The sequence below is a fragment of the Erythrolamprus reginae genome, chromosome Z (assembly GCF_031021105.1).
Source record: "Erythrolamprus reginae isolate rEryReg1 chromosome Z, rEryReg1.hap1, whole genome shotgun sequence".
NCBI classification, from domain to species: Eukaryota; Metazoa; Chordata; class Lepidosauria; order Squamata; family Dipsadidae; genus Erythrolamprus; species Erythrolamprus reginae.
This window is the reverse complement of record NC_091963.1, coordinates 121,976,409-122,001,011: the sequence shown is the minus strand read 5'-3', so window position 1 is coordinate 122,001,011 and position 24,603 is coordinate 121,976,409. Positions and strand designations below refer to the sequence as shown.

Here is a 24,603-nt window from a genome sequence, read left to right as displayed (position 1 = left end):
TCCAGTTTTCTCACATGATCTGTTGATTTAAAAGAATGTCCATGATAATTTTCTTAAAATAGCAGTCTCATTTGATTCATTTCTTCATTCACGTTTAAAACACAGTACAAATAAGTTTTTAATACAAAACACATACAATCCTGTCTTCTTATGTATTTTTATTTTACAGGGACTCAAACTTGGCTTCGGGTCACATACGACCCGAACAGAACAGCAGGGTTAAAGCGAAATTTAATTCTAAGAAGACTATATGAAAATGTTTAGAATTCCAATTACAGTATTGAAATCAATTAACTATTGATAAGTATAATGATTACCATATTTTTAATACAATATCTACAAAATATTCTGTAATATAGAGTATATTAGTAATTCACTACAAGGTCCAAAATAAATTCAGTGATGCAATTACCCATCTTTATTAGTATCCATATCACTAGGTCTTCCTAAAATAAAACTAAACCTATATTTAACATTTAGAGAAAATATATATAATGTGCTTCTTTTGGGGTGTCCAAAAACCAAAGTTGACAGGCTTATGAGATATGACCCAAAGCAGTCAAGTGGTTCTAGGTGAAGAGTGTTAATTGTCATAATCACATAGCTACACATTTAGCTGTTAATTTTCATTCTAATTACTATTTTATTTTTATTGCATTAATGTACAACAAAGATGACATTCCTATTTGGTTTGGCTTCCAATCATTGAGCTCTCTCTATATCTCCTCTATATGTACTGAAACAATATGGGCTTAAGATGGGTGGGGCATCTGTCTGTCTGTCTGTCTATATGCCTGTCTACCTACCTACCTACCTACCTACCTACCTACCTACCTACAAAAGCGATGCCCAAGTTGATATTGCTTTCACTTAGAATCCAGCACATTTAATAATTGTAGCATATTTATCATCATGCTCATCAAAAAATGTTACTTTTTATCATCATCAAAAAATGTTACTTTGATATAATGTATCTTAAGTAATCTCAAATAGATATTATTTTAAGTTTTTTTTAAAAAAAATAGAAGCATAGAAAATTGACGGCACAAAAAGAATAAATTTTTAAAAATGTGTATTGTTACAGTTGTTTCACGCTTCACTTCCTTCCTGAACCTTATTTAACCCTTTAACATATTTAAATGTTTCCATCATGTCTCCCCTTTCCCTTCTGTCCATCAGACTATACAGAAGTCTTTCCTGATAAGTTTTATGCTTAAGACCTTCCACCATTTTTGTACCCCATCTTTGGACCCATTCAATTTTATCAATATATTTTTGTAGGTGACATCTCCAGAACTGAACACAGTATTCCAAATGTGGTCTCACCAGCACTCTATAAAGCGGGATCACCATCTCCCTCTGCCTGCTTGTTATACCTCTAGCTATGCAGCCAAGCATCCTACTTGCTTTCCCTACCACCTGACTGCACTGTTCACCCATTTTGAGACTGTCAGAAATCACTGACAAAAATAATAGTTTCTCTCAAAAGTTATAATTTTATGTCATCTAAGCTGTTCAAGAAAAAAGAGACCAAATATCCCGGATTTAGATTTATCTGGTTATGAAAGACATGACAATATATTCTTGTTATTGCTTTATGTTCTCCTTTTAAAAATTCCATTATTTTTTGTTTATAAAAAAAGGACAAAGGGCAATGTGAAACAACTGTAACAATACACATTTTTAAAAACTTATTTAAAATAATACTGCAATAATCATTTAGATAGTGAGTTTCATACCATATGCTTTCAAAACTGGCCAAATAAAATAAGAATTCAATCAAAGAAATATTAATTTTCTATCTGTACTAGATAGATTATATATAGAGGTCAGAAATTAATGTCCCACATATTCATACATACCCCATCATTTATAAAATCACAGTGAATGCATCCAAAGGAATAATTCTCTACATGAAACCTGAATGACCCTGAGTTCAATAAGATGAAGTTTTATCAAACCATTCTTAAGTTATCAGAAAGTTAAAAGGACATAACATTTTTTCTCATTGCTGATTTTTATCTTTCCCCACTGGCTGTGCTCAAAGACATTGTCAGTCACATGCAAATTAATAAGCAATATCTTTGAGATGATTTTTCAATTATGTAGGAATGGTAGGGGTACAGAGGGAAGGATTATAGAAATGCTAATTTAATTTCCAATATCTTGAGCATTCCCCTCTTATTTAGTGAATTTTATTTATTTATTATTCCACCAATCTTGATGGGCTCTGGATAAATACCAACAAAATAAAATGTTCAAAATGGCAAAAACTACATAAATAAAATGCTAAATGTACGCGAAGACCCAAAACTGTAAGTGCAAAATTACTTTAATTTATTTATGAAAAAAAATATAGGGTAGGGATCATTTGTGCCTCAAATGTACAAATTAGTTGTAAATTAGTTGTATCATTAAGATTTTAAAAGTATGTATATTTCAACATTCCTATGTATTTGATGAATGGAATGCTTAGTAATATAAACAAATGAATATTTTGCAAGATTTTTAAAAAGATAACTGAAACTAAATGTGCTTGATTGTGATACATTTTTAATTGATTTTTAATGGAGATGGTTGCAGATTTCCTGCTTAAAAATGTTAAGTCAGCTATATAGTTGAAAGGGTTTTCTGGGAAAAAAACATTTTGCAAGTGCATGCATGCACCCCGCCCTCCCCACAGGCTGTAAGTGCTTTCCCTTTTAATGGGAAAAAAAGGAGTATGTATGGGGAAAGCTATTGTCTAAATCCTTTCCATGCAGTGTTCATAATGAGATTTTATGGAAAAAGATGCAATACTATATTATACAATAAAACCTCATCTAATTCATAATCATTTTAGAAAAAAAAATATATAACAGTAGCAAACATGTGATTGTTGATTAACATTAAATAAGACATATTTTCTCATATCCTATCTTTATCAGTCTGTCAATATATAAAAAAGATGTCCTATGAATCTATTTTGTTTCATTTTAAAGTAACAATAAAATTCTATATGGATTAAAAGGGAATATACTTACAGATAATCAAAATATCTCTTTTCCATTTTTTCAGTCTTTTCTTTAGAAAATCAATTTGTATTAAATAATTGAGAGGAGAGGTTTCTTAGTATTATTATGCTATAGCAGACTATAATGTTATAGAGATATTACAGTATATTATAATATTCATCATTATACTATTAAGATGAAACATGGAGAAAAGCCCTCTCACCTTTAGCAGTTTACAGTGAAACAAAAATTTAAAAAAATGGTACAACACGGAGCTTACTATGCATGCTGTGAAAATAATAGATAAGAAGTACCATGATTAATATGTAGAATGGTATATAGGTAGCATCTGAGAGAACAATTTCTCAAGGGTATTCCAATAATACACTAGAATCCTGAAGGAACAATTTCCGTTTGGGCTGAGTGGTATCAGAGGTATTTCCACACAACTTTTTCTTTAATTAATGGTAAACATTATTTGATTATGTAGGTTCTATGTAACTCTTGTTAGGATTACACAACATTATTCATAAAGTGATCCAGTGTCAGCCCTAGTAATAAGTAACTCACAATCACTATCTAGGCCCTCAATAGTCAGGGTTCAGGCCCGGCTACAGAATGGAAACTGCTTTGGTCATGCTGATGGATGATCTCTGGCAGGTCTGGGACAAGGGTTTATCCCCTGTCCTGGTGCTTCTTGACCTCTCAGTGGCTTTTGATACCATTGACCGTGGTATCCTTCTGCACCGGCTGGGGTGGTGGTTTGGAGTGGGAGGCACTGTTCTTCAGTGGTTCTCCTCCTACCTCTCTGGCCAGTCGCAGTCAGTGTTGGTGGGGGGGGGGTCAAAGGTCAACCTCTAGGTCTCTCCCTTGTGGGGTGCCTCAGGGGTCAGTCCTCTCCCCCCTGCTATTCATTATCTACATAAAACCGCTGGATGAGATCATCCAAGGGCATGGGGTACATCTCCACCCCATGTCCAGGCAGCAAAGCAGTGGAAGTGATGTGCCAGGGCCTGGAGGCTGTTAGGGTCTGGATGGGTGTCAATAGGCTCAAGCTCAACCCTGACAAGACAGAGTGGCTGTGGGCTTTGCCTCCCAAGGACAATTCCATCTGTCCATCCATTACCCTGGGGGGATTACTGACCCCCTCAGAGAGGGTCCACAACTTGGGTGTCCTCCTCAATCCACAACTAACATTTCAGCTATGGCAAAGAGGGCGTTTGCCCAGGTTTGCCTGGTGCACCAGTTGCGGCCCTACTTGGACAGGGAGTCACTGCTCACGGTCCCTCATGCCCTCATCACCTCGAGGTTTGACTTCTGTAATGCTCTCTACATGGGGCTACCTTTGAAAATTGTTCAGAAGCTTCAGACCATGCAGAATGCAGCCGCAAGAGCAATCATGGGCTTTCCCAGATATGCCCATGTCTCATCAACACTCCGCGGCTTGCACTGGCTGCTGATCAGTTTCCGGTCACAATTCAAAGTGTTGGATATGACCTATAAATCCATACATGGCATCAGATCAGAATATCTTTGGGACCGCCTTCTGCTGCATGAATCCAAGAGACCGATTAGGTCCCACAGAGTTGGCCTTCTCCAGGTCCCATTGACTAAACAATGCCGTTTGGCGGGATCCAGGGGAACAGCCTTCTCTGTGGTGGCCCTGGCCCTCTGGAATCAACTCACCCCAGAGATGAGAACTTCCCTCACCCTCTTTGCCTTTTGAAAGCTCCTGAAGACCCACCTATGTTGCCAGATATGGGGTATTAATATACCCCTAGCTACTATGGTTTTATGTACGGTTTGTTAGGTTTGGGACTGTTTTTCTTTTTTATAACAAGGGTTTTTAATTGTTTTTAACATTAGATTTGTACATGTTGTATTGTTGTGAGCCACTCCGAGTCCTCAGGGAGGGGTGGCATATAAATCTAATAAATTATTGCTATTGTTATTGTTGTTATTATTGGTGGTGTTGTTGTTGTCGTCGTCGTTGTCATTATCATTATCATTATCATTATCATTATCATTATCATTATCATTATCATTATCATTATCATTATCATTATCATTATCATTATCATTATCATTATCATTATCATTATCATTATCATTATCATTATCATTATCATTATCATTATCATTATCATTATCATTATCATTATCATTATCATTACTGGGGCCCTGCAACTTTTAAACAGTTTCAAGTTCTAAAGTTCAAGTTCTAATCTTTTAGAAATATAAGCAGTTCTCCACTTATCTCAATAATTGAGATTAGAATTACAGTGGTATATCATGTCAGTTTTAGATGTGTCATCCCATAACCATGCTCAATTTAACTATCTTTTTATAGGAGTCATTATGTGAACATGTGGTTGTAAAGTGAATGCCACTTTTCTTAAGTATGAACTGCAGTTGTTAAATGGAAACCTTTTGTTGGAAACTGGAAGTAAGCCCCAGTTTCTGGGAAATAATATTGTGAATCAGGATCACATAAGTACTGGATGCTGTAAACAGCTGTACTACAGACCAATCAGACTTACGTCAATACCAAGGAAAATACTAGAAAAAATAATCAAGAAACAGATCTGTCACAACCTAGAGACAAATAACGTAATAACCAACAGCCAACATGGATTTGTCAGGAACAAACCAACCTCATCTCATTCTTCAATACTGTGACCAAATCAAATGACCAGCACAATGCAGTAGACCTATTATACCTGGATTTCAGTAAAGGTTGACCACAATTTACTACTGCATAAACAAGAGAAAAGTGGGATAAACAGCAACACTACCAGGGGGATTGGCAACTGGCTGACCAACAGCACCCAAAAGTCCAAGCCCCCGTTAAAAGAAGTCAGTAGCGGAGTACCACAAGGATCAGACCTAGGCCCAGTACTTTTTAACATTTTCATCAATGACCTAGATGAGTGAGTAGAATGGGAATTAATCAAATTTGCATATGACACCAAGCTGGCCAACACCCCAGAGGATAGGTTCAAGATGCAGAGGGATCTAGACAGACTAGTGCAATGGGCCCAAACAAATAAAATGAAGTTCAATGCAGAGAAAAGTAGGATCCTACACTTAGGTAAGAAAAACCCAAAACATACATACAAAGGGGGTGAAAACACTCTCAACAGCAGTGAATGTGAGACAGATTTTGGAGTCTTAGTGGACAACAAACTAAACATGGGTTAATAATATGTGGTGGCAGTTAAAAAAGCCAACACAACCTTGAGCTGCATAAACAGAGGAATACACTCCAAAACAAGGGAGATGCTAATACCACTCTACAATATACTACTTAGACCACACCAAGAGTATTGCACTCAGGTTTGGTCACCACACTACAAAAGAGACATTGATATTTTACAAAAAGTTCTTAAGCAACCAGAATGATAAAGGGACTAGAAACTAAAAAATATGAGGAAAGGTTGCAGGAAGTGGACATGGATAGTCTAGCAAACTGGAGATCCAGGAGGGACATGATAGCAGTCTACAAATACTTGAGAGGGAACACATTATTTTCCAAAGCACTAGAGAGCCAGACAAGGAGCAACATTTGGAAACTGTGCAAGTAGAGATGCAACCTGAAAATAAGGAGGAACTTTCTGATGAATTTTTATTTATTGGATTTTGATGTATATTGCCTTTTTATATGTTGTAAATTGCCCCAAGTCCTCGGAGAGGGGCGGCATATAAATCCAAATAATAAATAAATAAATTGTTAAATTGTTAATTGACTTTGCTTTCCAGAAGGTCATAAAAGTGGTTCACATACCCCAGAATACTGCAACCCTATAAATAAGAGTCATTTGCCAAGCATCTGAATTTTGATCACATGTCCATGGGGATGCTGCAAAGGTAGTAAGTGTGAAAAACAGTCACTTTTTTCAGTGCTGATATAACTTTGAACCATTGCTGTTCTAAGTTGAGAACTACTTCTAAAATTCAGCTTTGGTAGCAATTGTGGATATTGGACACAATATGTAAAAGATACTGCTAATTTCTCATTCAAAATAGTGCTATATTTCAGATATTGCAACAAGCGAAAAAGGAAGGAAGGAAGGAAGGAAGGAAGGAAGGAAGGAAGGAAGGAAAAAAATATGTGGCTTTGTTTTGCCAGTTGTGAAATTTCCCAACATCTTGTCACTGTCAAAAGTTTACAAAACCAATATCACTGAAAAAGCAGAATACAGTATATTATGTGAAGAATAGGTTGCATCTGGATTAAACAACTTCTTCGTAATGCTCTGGCAAATATAAGTGTTCTGCCGGGTTCTCTGATAGGAACCTCCCGAAAATTCAAGGATACAAATTTCAGACACACACACACATGTTTGAAAATTCAAAACAATGTTCTTTATCGCAAAATGCAAAATAAACTGAGAACTCTTTTTGTATTGCAAAGAGCACTCGTCCCAAAACAACCGGGTAGTCTGTACAATTTCCCTTAAGCAGTCTTTAAGGACTTAGCTAGCAGCTGTGAAGAAACTTCACACCCCTTCTTCTTCCATGAAGTGAAACACCCACACACTTTGCTCTGCGTTGGTTTCAAAGACGTGAAAAATCAACAAAGTCAAGGCACGATTCCTGAAGAACTGCCATCAGATACTCTTCCACAATGGCCAAACCCACATGTTGCTATTTATAGCAGCAGCCCTAATTACTGGAGCCCCACCCAAACACAGGTGGCCTCTCTTATCTCCGGTAATATGTCCTTACTTGGTCTCATAATTCTGCGCTTGCGTGGGTCCGAGACATCTTCATCCGAATCAATGGAATATAATGGAGATTGACTGCCTGGGCTGTGTGCCAAGCCCCCCTCTTCCAAGTCACTCCCACCTTCTTCTTCGTCCGAAGAAACTAAACTCTGAACTGACTCTGTCGGCAATAACACAGGACTATGACATGTTGAAGTTTCCCCTGCATCCACCTCCACATTCCCTGGGGCAGGAGCTGAGTCAGAGCCAACCACAACAATAGGTAGGAAAAAAAGGAAGAGAAACTTCTCTTGTGGGAACTAATAGACAGACAGACAGACAGACAGAATTAGTATGATAACATGTCATGAATAAATGGATGGATGGAAAGATGGATGATTAAATACCGTATTTTTCTGTGTATAAGACACACCTTTTTCTCCCTAAAAGAGGCTGATAATTAAGGTGCATCTTATACGCTGAATGTAACTTTTTTTAAGCCCTAACTAGCTACTAATGATTTTCCCAGCTCTTACCTTGCAGGCTCTTTCATTGTGAAGAATGTTTTCCGAGCCCAAGTCTTTGCACACTTTGTTTCATAACTCTAACTTGTTCTGAGTAAGTTTCTTTCCAGCCCTAACCAGGTGCTAACAATATTCCCAGCCCTTATCTGCTTGCAAGCTCTTTAAATTTTACTTTCTACCAATAATGTATTCCAAATCCTGTCTTTGTAGGATTTCTTTATTGCTTTAGTTGCTCCAGATATTTCTTTCCAGCCCTAACCAGGTGCTATTAATGTACCCAAGCTCTTTCATTTTTACACTCTGCGAAGAATGTTTTCCTTTACAGGTTTCCCCCCCACTGGTCTAACTTGCTTCCAAATGTTTCTTTCCAGCCTTAACCAGGTGCTAACAATGTTCCCAGGTCTTACCCACTTGTAAGCTCTTTCATTGTTACTCATTGCAAAGAAAAATGTTTTCCAATCTCTGAAACCTGCTAGCCCATATCAGACATACTTTGTGGTAAACATGGCACCTTAATTACAAATCTAAGTAGGAAAAATCATAGACATAAATAACTATATGTAAGTAAAGATTATTTCTTGAGTGAAACCATATACAGAGATCTATATTTGAAATTCAGTACCACAAAGAGGAAAAATATTTAGCATCTATAGTGGTAGCTCTATCTACAAATGACTCTACTTACAAACTTTTCTAGATAAGAACCGTGTGTTCAAGATTTTTTTGCCTCTTCTCAAGAACCATGTTCCACTTTCAAACCCGAGCCTCTGAAACTGTAACCGGAAAAGGCAGGGAGAAGCTTCTGTGGGGCCTCTCTAGGAATCTACTGGGAGGAAACAGGGCCTCCACCCTCCCTGTGGTTTCCCCAATCGCACACATTATTTGCTTTTACATTGATTCCTATGGGAAAAATTGCTTCTTCTTAAAAACATTTCTACTTAAGAACCTGGTCATGGAACAAATTAAGTTCGCAAGTAGAGATACCACTTGATATACATTTTCCAGTATTTACTTGTATGTGTCAGAATAATTACATTCACATATAGAGAAATAAATATGGGTATTATACTGCACATGGACAACAGAAGTATTTGAATAGAATTTAGAGATACAACTCTATAAAATGAAAAAGTATTCTATTTATGTACAATGTGTTGGCTTCTATTAGATGCTTTTGTTAACATTTTTTTTCTCAGACTTTCTCAGTATTGAAGCCAATTGATCAGTCGGACTCTCCCAATAAGTGTTTTTAATCCTTCCTTAAAATCCTTGTTTCTCAGGGAATATATGACTGGATTAGCAAGAGGAGTTACCACTGAATAAAGGAGAGCAACAACCTTATCTTGTTCTGGAGAGTAGGCTGATGAGGGCCTGATATAAGTATAAATTACAGAGGAGCAAAAAATACTGACTATTATAAAATGTGAGGAACAAGTGGAGAATGCTTTTTTCTTCCCTTCAGTGGAACGGATTCTGCAGATTGTTCTTATTATAAAAAAATATGATGTTAAGGTGAACCCACAACAGCCAACTCCTAATATCCAATCTGAGGCAGATAAGACAAAAACATTTAGAGTTGGATCTGAGCATGACAGGTGCAATAAAGGGGGGAGGTCACAAAAGAAATGATTGATTTTTCAAAAATTATGCTTAGTGGTTCAGCTATGGCAGAAGAGAGCTTTTTTAGGAAGTAAGCACATAGACCATCCGGTCCAACTGGTTTAAGGTCATGCAATGCTGTTTCAACTCAGTCTTCAGTGAAGTCTACTTGGGTTAGGTTGTTGAGGGAGTTTGAGGTGCGATTGATGAAATTGGGGAATAAGCCATTGCTGTTAACAAAGACAGAGCCAAAGAAAGACTTGAGGAGGTTAGCTTTGGATGAATCGTCGTGGTATTCTTTGTTGTTGGGTCCTTTGAGAGGTGGGATAGGTCTAGAGTCTTTGAGTTTATTGTTGACAAAGTTATAGAAGGCTCTATTAGATTTGGTGTATAGGAGGTTTTCCTCTTGTTTGCTGTAGTAGTTAAGGCATTCTTCTTTTATTTGATTGCAAATGCTTTTTATATCAGCTTTTGAAGTTGGAAACTTGTCCTTTTTTGTTTTTCCTTCAGAGAGATTTTTTTCTTGTTTGTAATTTCCTTATTGAGATGGGCAGGGGTTTTTTTTGTGGTACATGTTAGAGGTACATGAAGTCTGATAATAATTTTCATTTCGAGTAGGAATGTGTTGTAGAGGTCATCAGTAGTGTAGCATTCAGAGAATACAGTTTTCCAGTTTAATGTTGAGAGGTGGGCTTCAATGAGTTCGTAGTTTGCTTTTTTTGAAATTGAATTTTGATGTTGTGTTATTTTGGTGGATCATAGTGTGGCTTTGGTTGAGACTGAAGTTTATCATACTGTGGTCGCTGTTGGAAAATGGTTCTTATAATGTGCTTCTTACAGATTGAGATTTCAAAATGTCTTAGAAGAAAAAGATGAAGATCTTTGTTTATAAATGGCAGAGATAATAGGGGAGATCTTACAGACAGATCCACAAGAATTGATAAAAGAAATTGATGAAATCTACAGAGTACAGACTAGTTTTACTAGGAAACATAACTTGCTGAGAGAGGTCCATATTAAATTCATCAGGAAGACTATAAGAGATGATATTTTAAAATGGACAAGAAATCAAAATTTAAACTATAAAGGAAAAGATATTATAATATTAAAACAAGTGCCAAAAAGAGTTCAGGAAAGCAGGAGGGAATATTACTTTCTAACCAGAATTTGGGATACAACGAAGGCCTGACAATTTCGTATATGGCAAAAAAGAATAAAGAGAAAAAGAAACAATGTCAACAATTAGAGGAAGAATTAAAAGATTTAGAAGCAATATCACAAAGTAATCAAGATGATAATACAGTTAAAAAGAAAATGGATTTAATAAAAATAAAATAAATTTGATAGAACAAGAACAAATAGCAGAAAAAATAAAATTCACCAAACAGGAATATTTTGAATATGCAAATAAACTCAAGAAATAATCACTGGAATCTGAAAACGAGATAGGAATTATTGGATACAGTTGTAGTAATAGATTGGTGGCAATATGCACCGATTAAGTCCAGATTTCATAAAGACGTAAGAACTTATATATTTAGAAAAGATAACAACATTTTAGGTAAATTATTAATCACAAATCAAGGAAAATTGATTGGGAAAGTATATAAATACCTAATTAATTGTAAAACTGTAGGTTGGATATTAAAATATAATATGATTAGTTGGTGTAGAAACTTAGGTAAAGAAATAGATTTAAATACATGGGAAAAGGTGTGGACATATAATTGGAAAATAACTAAGTCAGTTTTTTTAAAGAAAACCAAATTAAGATGTTTTACAGATGGCATTTACCACTCAATAGAATTTCAAAAATGTTTCCAAGTAAATCACCTAATTGTTGGAAATGTAAAACAAAAATAGGCACTTATTATCATATATGGTGGACTTGCTCAAAAGCAAAGAGGTATTGGAACATGGTAGAAAGATGGTTAAGAGAAACAACGCAGCAAGAAATTAAGAAAACTCCAGAATTTTTTTAATTAGGTATCTCAAATAAAAAATATAAAAAAGAAATATATTACTTAATAATTCATATATTAGTAGCTGCTAGGATAGTCTTTGCACAAAGATGGAAAGAAATGGAGACACCGAAAGAAGAAGAAGTACTTAGGAAAATTATAGAATGCACAGAGCTCGATATGATGACGAGGTGGTTAAATAACCAAGAAGAATCGGAATTCTATAATATTTGGCAGATGGTATATATCTGGTGGGATTTTAAAAAATGTATAAGGATGTTGAAATATTAAGTCAAAAAGTTACATTTACTAGAAAAAACAAGTTAGGTGTTCGGAGACTGCAGATAGTCCAGAATGTAGCTGCGTGAACTGTTATGGGTGTATCTCGGTAAGCCCATATAACCAGTGAAGGGCTACCAAAATTTTCACTACCACACTGTGGGCATGGCTTATGCATTTTGTTTCAACATCTTTCAGTGCAAATTGAATGCTTTGGGTGGAGCTCCATTTCTGCTACTGCACTGCGTCCCCCCCCCTGTAGCCCACCCCTGCATATAACACCAACACTCAGTGTGCTGCACTGGCTACCAATTAGTCTCCAGTCACAATTCAAGGTGTTGGTTATCACCTATAGAGCCCTACATGGCTTAGGGCCTGGTTATTTATGGGTCTATCTCTTGCCACATACCTCCCAGAGAACTATTAGATTGCACAGAATCAGACTCCTCCAGGTCTCATCGACTAAACAAAGTAGGTTAGTGGTTTCACATTATTAGGTGAATCTTGGAGTGGCATAGGTTGAGGCTGAAGTTAATTATGCTGTGGTCACTGTTGGTAAATGGTTCTTGTATTTCTAGTCCATAAATTGTGCTTTTGCTGTTGCAGAATATGAAGTTTAGGCAGCTGTTGAGTCTAGTATTGTTTGCTACTGTAACAATGTTGGAAGCAAAGTGTGGCATTTAGGGATAGATCACAGACAATAGTTTCAGGGAGGGTAAGATTGTGTGCAGCTTGGATGCTTTTTAGGTTTAGTGACTTTTTATAGAATATAGCTACCCCGCCTCAGGATTGATGGTCAGATCGGAAGACAAGATAGTTTCTTGATGTGATGATGGAATCAGGAAAAGATTCATTTAGCTATGTTTCACAGACAAAGGTAATAAACCATCGGCTACTCTCAGCCTGGTTTGGCCAGCCTGTTGAAGCTGTTGCTTGAGATCTGGCTGCAGGTGAGAGCTGAATGACAAGTGGGGAACAAAGGTGAATGATCTGCCCTAAAAGCTGCCCTAAATGAGCTGCTGTAAAAGGACATGACATGCTTCTACACCTGAGCACCCCATATATCCCATAGCATAGACCCTGGTTATATAAGGGAGCATCTTTCTCTAGTTTTTTCTGCTCTGAGTCCCATTGCATGTCTTTTCCCTCTTGACAGCTGCCTTGTAGAATAATATATCTCCAGAGATCAAAGTGGCTCCTATATAGATCATATTCAGAAAGCTATAAAGTATTGGGATAAAGTAAATTGAGCCATTGTTGGATTAATTTTGTTGATTGTATGCTGTTTGTAATGCCACTGTTTGTGTTTTGTACCAATTTGCTGGTTAAATTTTGCAAACTGAAGTATGTTGCTGTCTTCATTTTAGTGGTTGCTTGAAGAACATAACACTTTATTAAGGGTTCAAAACATTTATTTAGATATATACATTTGTATTATCAATTAACTTTGCAAACACACACATGTGCATGTATGTGCATTTGCATATGTGTGCATGTATGTTTTTTGGTTAAAATTTACAATATATGCATTATATATATTCATTAAAAATTCTGCTTTTCCTTAATTACGTTGTATTGAATCAATTGAGCAGTCCAATTATCTTTGTGAGTGCTCTCAGTCCTTCCTTGAAATCTTTGTTTCTCAATGAATATATGATTGGATTGGCCACAGGAGTTACCACTGAATAAAGAAGAGCAATTTGTTTGTCTTGGTCTAGAGAGTAGGCTGAAGAGGGCCTGATGTAAGTATAGATGACAGAAGAATAGAAAATACTGACTACAATAAAATGTGAGGAGCAAGTAGAAAATGCTTTTTTCTTCCCTTCAGTGGAACGGATTCTACAGATTGTTCTTATTATAAAAAAATATGACATTAGAGTCAATCCACAACAACCAATTCCAAAGATAACATCTGAGGAAGATAAAACAATCTGATTTAGAGTTATATCTGAGCACGAGAGGTGCAGCAAAGGAGGTATGTCACAGAAGAAATGATTTATAACATTGGAGTTACAAAAAGACAACTGCAATATAAGTCCAGAATGTGTAGAGGAATTGACCAATCCTACAACCCAGACTCCAATAGCTATGGAAGCACACACCTGCTTCCTCATGATCACAGTGTACTGCAAAGGGTGACAGATAGCTGCATAGCGATCATAAGCCATAAAGGAAAGAAGCAGAAGTTCTGTTCCCAAAGTCCATATAAAGAGATAGCTTTGTGCAATGCATCCATAAAATGAGATGGTCTTTCCTCCAGTCCAAAGACTATACAGCAATTTAGGAGTTGTTACTGAAATAGAGATTACATTCACTAAGGACAAATTGACAATGAAGAAGTACATGGGTGTGTGAAGTTTTCCTGAAAGTACATATGGTAAGGAATAAGAATGAAGTTGGCAGTGAGGGCTGTAACATAGATGAATAGGAATACCCAGAAGAGGAGTGTCTGAATTTCAGTTGTTGTAGACAGCCAACCAGCATAAACTCCAATATGGCACTTCTTGTCTTTATTTCAATATTGTTGTAGTTGTTATCCTAAAGAGACACATGATTTACTATAATAATCAACATAGTTGCATAATTCAATAATTTATCTAGCTATTCTTAATTCCTTCCTACCTCTTTAATTTTCCATCAAAAATTGAAATCTGATTATTTTATACAGTTATTTTAAAATATGGAAAAATGTTCCACTCTCAGTTTAGTTTACAATAGTGACAAACCTGGGTCTTCTGAACCCTTATGGTTCTCGTAATATCAGTAGTAATCAACAGAACTGAAATCCAACTAAATACTTAAATATTTTTTTAAAAAGAATATATCTAGTATAATTTAGGAATGTAGAATAATAAATATAAATAAATAAATAAATAAATAAATAAATAAGATTTAGTTATAAGATGATATTTCTAATACCATTTACAATTTGTAACATAATATTTTAGTTGTTCTAGCACTGAAAATGTATTTACATGCTAATTTTTTCACTTCCACTGTTTTTTTTCACTTTTATAGACCAACAAAATAAAAAGTAACTGTAGTGTTATATAGAATCATATGAATTGTTCACTCATGTGTTTGCCATGATATGATAATTTTACTTTTTAAATTACTGTAATTCTGTTTAGATACCTTGTACAAAGAGAAGGAAGATGAAAAATATATATTAAGATATAACATGAACTGAAATGATTGCCTCCAACCCTATTTATTCTTGCAGGTGGAAGAATAAATAGGAAGCAGTTTCTTATTATTTAGGAGTATGCTCACTTGCTTAATTTTTCCTGTACTGACATTTAAAAGATATTAATTGCTTTCTATAAAATATGAATGAAGGATTATATTAATGTGGACATTTTTAAATACTTAGTGAAATAGTAGGAAGAGTAGGACAACAAGATATAAAGAAAAGAGAATTAGATAAGAAAAAAAGAAAGAAAAACAGAAAGAAAAGAAAAAAAGATAGAGGATTATGGATTTAGGGGTGGAGAAAGTTTAAATATAAAAAGAATAAATGGAAAGAAACTAGATAGATGAGGGAGGCTAGAATATTTCTGACAATCTTTGTGGTCTTTTTAAGAAAAAATATTTAATGGAGAAATAGACAGTAATTAAACAGATGAATTTTAAATGATGGCAAGTAATATAGATAGTTCTTTTCCTTTTCTATTCTTCACATTACAAAATTATAGATTTCAAGGAGAATACAAATTAAATTTGGGAGGGTTATCTGGTTAGTTATGTTTATTTTTTTCTTATTATCTGAAATGCATTGATTTTCCTTTTCAATTTTTTTTCCTTTTGGTTGTCTAAATCAGAGGTCCCCAACCTTTTTTGCACCAGGGACCGGCTTTAAGCTAGACCAGTTTTCCATGGCCCGGTGGGGGGGGGGCCTTTGGTCATATGGGGGTGGGGTTATGGAGGGGTGGAGCCAGGGCCGCCATCAGGAATTTTGGGGGCCCCATACAGCCTAAGTGTCTGGGGGCCCCCCTCCCCCGCCATTTTAAAACTACTTTATTTTGCGACATACCAATTATGTATGAAATTTACCTTCTTTTGGGGAGGGGTGAAAGGGGAGAGTAAGAGAAGAAGGAGTGAAAGAAGGGAATGAGGGAGGAAAGAAGGGAGGAAGGAAAAGGAAAGCAGAAATGGATGGAGGAAAGGAAGGAAAGAAAGAAAAAGAAAGAAAGAAAGAAAGAAAGAAAGGGGGAAGGGACAGGAACAGAGGAAGGAAGCAAGGAAACTTATGAAAGGGGAGAGTAAGAGAGGAAAGACTGAAGGAAGGGAGGGAGGGAAGAAGGGAGGAAGGAGAAAGAAAAGAAGAAATAGAGGAAGGGAAGGTAAAAGAGAGAAAGAAAAAGAGCAAGAAAGAAAGAAAGAAAGAAAGAGAATGAAAGAGAAATAAAAATAGAGAGGGGGAATGAAAGAAATGGAAGGAGGGAAGGGAAGGAGAGAAAGAAAGAGAAAGAAAGAAAGAAAGCAAGAGAGAGAAAAAAGAATGAAAGAGCAAGAGAGCAAGAGAGCAAAAGAAAGAGAGAAAGAAAGAAAGAAAGAAAGGCAACTTTCAAGAAAGGCTCACTGAGCATCTCTCACTCTCTTTCTATCCCTCTTTCTTTCTCTCTCTTCCTTTCTATCTCTCCTCTTCCTTTATCTCCTCTCTCTCTCTCTCTCTCTTTCTCTCCCCCCCTCTCTCCCCCCTCTTTCCCTCTCTCCCTCTCTTGCTATCTCTCCCCCCTCTCCCTCTCCTCTTTCTCTCTCTCCCTCTCTTGCTATCTCTTTCTCTCCCCCTCTCTCCCTCTCTTGCTATCTCTTTCTCTCTCTTTCTCCCCCCTCTCTCTCTCTCCCTCTCTCCTTCTCCCTCTCTTTCTCTCCTCTCTCCCCCCCCTCTCTCTCTCCCTCTCTTGCTATCTCTTTCTCTCTCTTTCTTCCCCCCTCTCTCCCTCTCTCTTTCTCCCTCTCCCTCTCTTTCTCTCTCTCTCCCCCCTCTCTCCCTCTCTCTTCTCTCTCTCCCTCTCTTGCTATCTCTTTCTCTCTCTTTCTCCCCCTCTCTCCCTCTCTCTTTCTCCCTCTCCCTCCACTCACCCATCCCGGGGGTCTTTTTTCGGACTTGCCAATCCAAGTCACGCAGCCTTGCGGAGCTCCTGGTGGTCTCTCATTCCCGAATCAGCCAGGTAAACACGGCCCCCTCTTCCCTGGCCCGAAACCAGCGAAGGTTGGGGAATTTCTGCGCAACCCCCGGCCACTTTCGGGGTTAATTCCTCTCCCCGCCCTCTCCGCACCTCCGAAGGGAGCAGGGCAGCGTTGCTGGGCTGGCCAATTCTGGGCAGGGGGTGAATTCCTCCCGGGGGGGGTGGAGGTGTGGATGTGTGCGTGCGCCCAGAAGGCGTCCAAACTTTGCCCGGCGGAGCTCTGCAAACACGAGGCAGGGAGGGAGGGAGGCCGTTGCCTGGCCAGCGGGCACCAAACAGGGCAGGGCTCCATGGGAGGGGAGGGGGCGCCCCGCGTGGGACCCCCCCCCCCGGCGGGCTCCGTCCGGTCGGGAAAAGGAGGGCAGGGGTCTCTCGGCTGGGGCGGCGCTGGGGGCGCTCTGCACACGCTCAGGGGGCCCGAAGCTGCGTGTGAAAGGGAAGGGGAGGGGGCACCTCGCGGCTGGGGGGCTGCCTGGCTTTGTGATTTTGGCTTGGGGGGGAGTTAGGAAGGTCCTACTTCTCCCCCCCCCAGCCAAAAATTCAAAGCCTATCTGCTGAATACGGGCGATGAGTGGGACAGAGCGGCGCGGAAGCCTCTTGCAGCAGCTGCCATAGCCACCGGCTTCGGCGCCGCTCATCCCACTCATCGCCCGTATCCAGCAGATAGGCTTTAAGTTTTTGGCTGGGGGGGGGGAGAAGTAGGACCTTCTAAGTCCCCCCCCAGCCAAAACTCAAAGCCAGGCAGCCCCCAGCCGCCAAAGGAGCCTCCTGATTCTCCCCGCCCTGCCCGACGCCCCATCCTGTCCTGCATAATGTCCTCTGCTGGGAGGGCAGCGGCGCCGCGGACCGGCTGGAAAACTCCAACGGCCCGGTCCCGGTCCGCGGACCGGCGGTTGGGGACCTCTGGTCTAAATGATAATATAAATGAAAATATTTTAGATAAGTAAGGCTTATCTAATGTAAAAGAAGAACGTTAGTATATGAAAACAGGAAAGATCAATTAATTTAAAGCAAAACAATCAATATTACAATACAACCTTTGAATGAACTTTGAATTTTGAAATTAACTATGTGATTTAAATGAATATGGTGAATTATTTAAGATGGAAATAGATAAATAGTTTGATCATGTACAATTAGGAGGCTACAAATGATCCTTTTTAAGGAAGCCTAAATGGGAAAATGGAACTTAATACATATAAAGTCTGTCTTAAAAACTGGATCTTGGATAAATGTATAAAAGTTGGGAGGAATGACTAGATATGTTGAAATGGATAGCATATTTAATTATACAAAATAATTGTAGAAGCATGTAGCTATGAAATAAGAAACAAATATTGAGGAAAAGAAATAAAGAACGGGAAGGGAGCAAGAGGCCCCAAAATGAAAAGAAATAAGAAACCATTAGTATTTTGGAACATAAGGAGGATAACTATTAAACTTGGAGTTAAAGGTGGGTTTTAAGCAGAGGAACAATCCAGATGACAAAATTAGCCTTTTATTGGAGAAAGTAAATTTGGCATTATATACCTGAAACAAAAAGATTTATTCTTTATTTTTGGAGTCAAAAGAAATAGCATAGAATATTAATGGTTATATTGCTTTCAAAGATGATTTTATAGCAACAGCCTACGAACATAGTTTGGGACACTTAGGAAAGGCTCAGAGGGTTGGAGAAGGAGTAGAAAGGAAGAGAGTGGAGGAACATTATGAGAGAGAGATAAAGAGAAAGAAAAAATGAAAGAGGGAGAGAGAGATTTGGGAGGGGTGAAGGGAAAGTAGGTAGGAGGAAGAAATGGCAGAAGAGGAAGGGAGGTGCAAGAACCTCAAAACTGTAGAAATGGTGGTAGACTTTAGGAGAAACCCTTCCATCCTTCCACCTTTCATAATATCATATCTCAAGACCTAAAATGGTCAATTAACATCAAAAACATCATCAAAAAAGCAGAACAAAGAATGTTCTTTTTGAGCTAGCTCAGGAAGCTCAAATTGCCCAAGGAGCTGCTGACACAGTACTACAGAGGAATCATTGAGTCTGTCATCTGCACCTTTATAACTGTCTGGTTTAGTGCTGCAACCCAACAGGTCCGACACAGACTTCAGAAGATAATCAGAACTGCAGAAAAAACAATTGCTGCCAACCTGCCTTCTATTGAGGACCTTTATACTGCACAAGTCAAAAAGAGGGCAGTGAAAATATTTACTGACCCCTTGCATCCTGAACACAAACTGTTTCAAGTCCTACCCTCAAAATGTCACTACAGAGCAATGCACACCAAGACAACTAGACACAAGAACAGTTTTCCCCAAACACCATCATTCTACTAAACAAATAATTCCCTCAACACTGTCAGACTTTTTTTTACTAAATCTGCACTTCTATTTTTACTAGTTTTTTTCTCATCATTCCTCTCACTTAGGACTGTATGATTGTAACTTGTTGTTTGTATCCTAAGATTTTTATTAATATTGATTGTTTCTTCATTGCTTATTTGATCCCTAGGATAATCATTAAGTGTTGTACACATGATTCTTGACAAATGTATCTTTTTTTCTTTTATGAACACTGAGAGCAAATTCCTTGTGTGTCCAATCATGCTTGGCCAATAAAGAATTCTATTCTATTCTATCATATCCTATCCTATTCTATTCTATAGTACCTGGGAAGAAGGAAAATAATTATATGAAATACTTGCCTTCATATTTATCATTGTTGAAAGTTATGCCATTTCCCACTTTGTTAGTTTACAATTAATGTCAGCACTGGCATCTAGCAAGGTTCAGTTCCTAATCATTTGTACAAGAATAGTCTTTGACAATTGGCTTTGTCATGTTATAAACCTAAGTCAGGATGCCAATGGGAGTGTGATCTCTGAGGCTTCATTATAATTATTCCAATCATATCTTTGCAGAATTTTCTGGTACAATTATATTAATGAATAATAAGGGTGCATCTTATATTCTGAATGTAGTTTCCCCCCCAGCCCTAACTAACTGCTAATGATCTTCCCAGATCTTAACTTGCAGGCTCTTTCAATGTTTCTCTCTGTGAAGAATGTTTTCCAAGTCCTAAGTCTTTTCAGGATTTGTTTCATTACTCTAACTTGCTGTGAGTTAGTTTCTTTCTAGCCCTAACCAGGTGCTAACAATTTTCCCAGCTCTTACTGGCTTGTAAGCTCTTTCATTGTTACTTTCTGCCAAGAATGTATTTCAAACCTTGTTTTGAACCTGTCATTGATTTACTTGCTCCAGATATTTCTTTCCAGCCCTAAGCAGGTACTATTAATGTACCCAAGCTCTTTCATTATTACTCTCTGTGATGACTGTCTTCCAAGCCCTAAGTCTTTGCAGGCTTTTTCCCCATTGGTCCAACTTGCTCCAAATGTTCTGTCCAGCCCTAACCAGGTGCTAACTATGTTCCCAGCTTTTAACCGCTTGCAAGTTCTTTCATTGTTACTCTCTACAAAGAAGAATGTTTACTAAGCCCTATGTCTTTGCAGGGAAGGGGAGTGGAACAGGGGGGTAAAGCAAATTAAGTAAGATTGCAGGAAGACGGGAAAAATAAATTGGAAGGTGGAAAAGGATGGAGGAGGGAAATGCTAAATTATATACAAAGAAAAGCATTATTGTTATATAGAATACTTCTATCTCACAATTATACCTTCTTCAAATAAAAATGAAGAATTGCTTTAAAAAATTATTTTTGGAGGGGGGTGCTGTTAACTGGTAAAATTTTGCACAGACATCAGTAATACGGTGTCTAGGAGAGATAAATATTTGTGTACTCTATGCTAGACTGCAAGTGTTATTTACTCAATATATTTCACTGAAGATCTGAAGGTCAGCGGTTCAAATCTCATCACCGGCTCAAGGTTGACTCAGCCTTCCATCCTTCCAAAGTGGGTAAAATGAAGACCCGGATTGTGGGGGCAATACACTGGCTCTGTTAAAAAGTTGTAAGCCGCCCTGAGTCTAAGGAGAAGGGCGGCATAAAAAATAAATAAATAAATAAATAAATAAATAAATAAATAAATAAATAAATAAATAAATAAATAAATAAATAAATAAATAAATAAATAAATAAATAAATAAATAAACAAACAAACAAACAAACAAACAAACAAACAAACAAACAAACAAACAAACAAACAAACAAACAAAAAAATAAATAAATAAATAAATAAATAAATAAATAAATAATTCTACTGCCTCCTTTTCTCCAAGCATTCAGAACAACATTTACTAGAGATTACTCTTCTTCTCTTACAAACCTAGTGTAACAAAACTAGGATGAACAAAAGGGTCACTTCCTCCAAGACAAGGATAGGCAAAGTGGGCTCTTCTATGACATGTCAACTTCAACTCCCATAATTCCTGAGCTAGCATGATTGGCTCAGGAATTCTGGGAGTTGAAGTTCACAAGCCATAGAAGAGCCCACTTTGCCTACCCCTGCTCCAAGTTATTATAACTTTTTACACTACACAACTTGTGCATCACAACTGAAACTTTGTGGAGCCCCATGTGTGACGATGCCTTATTTACCTTCTCTGAGAGGCAGGCTCACTCAGTCCATTCCCGCCAGTGAGAGTTGGCCTTTGGGGAAGAAAAGTGGCTGAATTTCAGCTGAAGCTTCCCAGCAGTGGCATTTTCTGCCCAGGGAGGAAGGGTGGAGTGGGGGGAGGGCTGTTTTTGCAGAACTATTTTATTTATGTATTTATGTATTTATGTATTTATGTATTTATGTATTTATGTATTTATGTATTTATGTATTTATGTATTTATGTATTTATGTATTTATGTATTTATGTATTTATGTATTTATGTATTTATGTATTTATGTATTTATGTATTTATCTATTTATCTATTTATCTATTTATCTATTTATCTATTTATCTATTTATCTATTTATCTATTTATCTATGTATTTATCTATTTATCTATTTATCTATTTATCTATGTATTTATCTATTTATCTATTTATCTATTTATCTATTTATCTATTTATCTATTTATCTATTATGTATTTATGTATGTATGTATGTATGTATTTATTTATTTATTTATATTTATTTATTCATTTGTCCAATACACAAATACATGGGAAGAAAGAAGACATGTGGTAATATATATAAGGATAAAACTAGTGGGGGCGACAGCGAGTAAGCAGCACAACTCTCTCACACATACACACACTCCCAGGCAGCTCTTGGTAGGGCGTTGAGTTAGCCAGGGGATTTTACAAAGGGAGGACAGAAGGGCGTGGGTGATAAGCCATTAGAAACCCCCGTTGATGCTCCCACTCTTGGCAGGGGGGAAAAGCCCACGCATGAGCAGGGCAGGTGGTGCGAGATGCACATGCAGACTCAGCAAGTGGGGGAAGTGCTATAGCTTGTGGGACTGCAGGGGAGGGAGACTTCTCCTTGCAGATCCTTCCTTTCTTCAGCCTTTCTCTAGTCCACTTTTGATGCTCTGTCCTTCCCTTCCCCTCTCACAGCCCCACTTTCGGGTGACCTTGTTGCAGGGTGGCTAGTCACACAACACACATTGCCCCAACGCAGTAACAGGGGGCAATGTGTTGTGTAACAGGGGGCAATCTCCTGGAACCTTCCCAGGGTCCCCACCACAGACTGCAAGATGGGCAGGCAGGTGCTGCGGCAGGGACCCTGCTTTTGGAAGGAGAGGATCAGGTGGGTAGAAACAGTACCTGGGTCCCCTGCGCGGCATTGGAAAATGCTGCGCAGCAATTAATTGATGGCTGCAAAACCGCACGGCCACACAGCTTAGAGGGAACAGTGGCCCAACCCCCCCGTTGCAGCCATATTCCAGACCATAACCAGGGATTCTGTCTAATTGTATATAAGTGAATCCAGTACCTCCTTAAGTGCCCCCTGAAGCCCTTCTGGGTCCATTAGGCATCTGGGGAAGAACCACTAATCAGTTCTGTCTCCCTGTGAGGGAGGATTGGAGACTTAAAATCGAGCTGTAGCAGAAAATGATCTGACCATGACAAGGGCAAGGTGACTATGCCCCTTAAATTCAGATCATTACTCTGCTGCCCCAAGAGAAACCAGGTTGAGTTTCTCTTGGACTCCTGCACAAAGTCCAAGGTATTGCAGAGTGATGGCAGATTGAAGTCCCCAAGACCTCCACCGCCAACCAGCTATCTCCCCCAGTAGTGCTGGCAGGGCTGTTGTCGTGCAGCTTGGAGGCAGGTACATCAGTAACAAGCCCACCTGAACCCCTAGATCCAACTTCACAAGAAGAGACTCACAGCCGACTATCTGGTGTGCAGGGAGCCTGCTTCAGCTGATGCTCTTCCCGGCTATGATTGCCACTCCTCCCCCCCTTCTCTGGGGTCACAGTTGATGCTACTCCTGAAACTGATCAGGGTACATTTCCAAGAGGATAACACCCACCTCTGGGCTCAGCCAGGTCTCAGTCACGTATGCCAGATTGGCCTCTTCATCCAAGAGTAAATCTCTGATAAGGAAACTTTATTTACAACTGACCTGGCATTGAGTAGCAGAAATCTGAACCCAGGATCCAGATTTCACCTATCACCGGCACCACAAGTTGAGCTAGATGACTCTGATGGGCTGGAACAAGGAATTGCTTTTAGGCAGCAAATCCTAGCTCCTTGTGAGTGACCTACCCCTCGGCTCCCACCATACCTGCCTCTCCCAGACATGACTGGTATGCTCTGGCCCTCTGCCACCACAGAGACTGCCCCCTCCACTCCCTTAGCCTCCTCAACTCTCAGTAGGCTGGCCACTCCATTCTCGCCATCCACACTCACAATCCAATCCATATATATCCCAAACTTCTCAATCATACACCCCACAAACACACCCCACCCAATTTAAAATACCGTTCCCAATTAATAATACATTTATCAAATTCCCTAAAATGAATAAAATAGTAAGTTAAATGATCCAAGACCTAAGATATGAAATATTGTCTCCCCAGCCAGGGAGTGTCCTCACTCCTATGAATAAAAAAGGAGAATAATGATGATCCAAAAGAGTCTCTTTGTTATAAATAGTCCTGTTTAACAGGAAATGTCCTTTCTGAGTAAGTAGATAGTGTAGTGGATCTGCTCTAATCCATGTAATCTTCATTGTTCCCTCTCTAATACAGGTTATATCTGCTGTAGCAGCAAGAATAGCAAGAAGGATCACTAACATATTGGTAACACTCCACAACGAAATCGGTTTTCAGTTTTTCATAGTTCACAGATGCCAATTAATAACAGTTTATCACTGTTCTCCCATCTCAGTTGCAGCTTGAGACCTCACTCACATTGGATGTTATGTTCCTTCTCTCCACTTCTCTTCCTTTTCTTAACAT

The 24,603-nt window shown here is 38.3% G+C and overlaps 1 pseudogene; it reads right to left on the bottom strand.

The window, feature by feature from the left end:
• Positions 1–13,642: 13,642 nt before the first annotated feature.
• Positions 13,643–24,603, bottom strand: LOC139153966 (olfactory receptor 13G1-like; annotated as a pseudogene).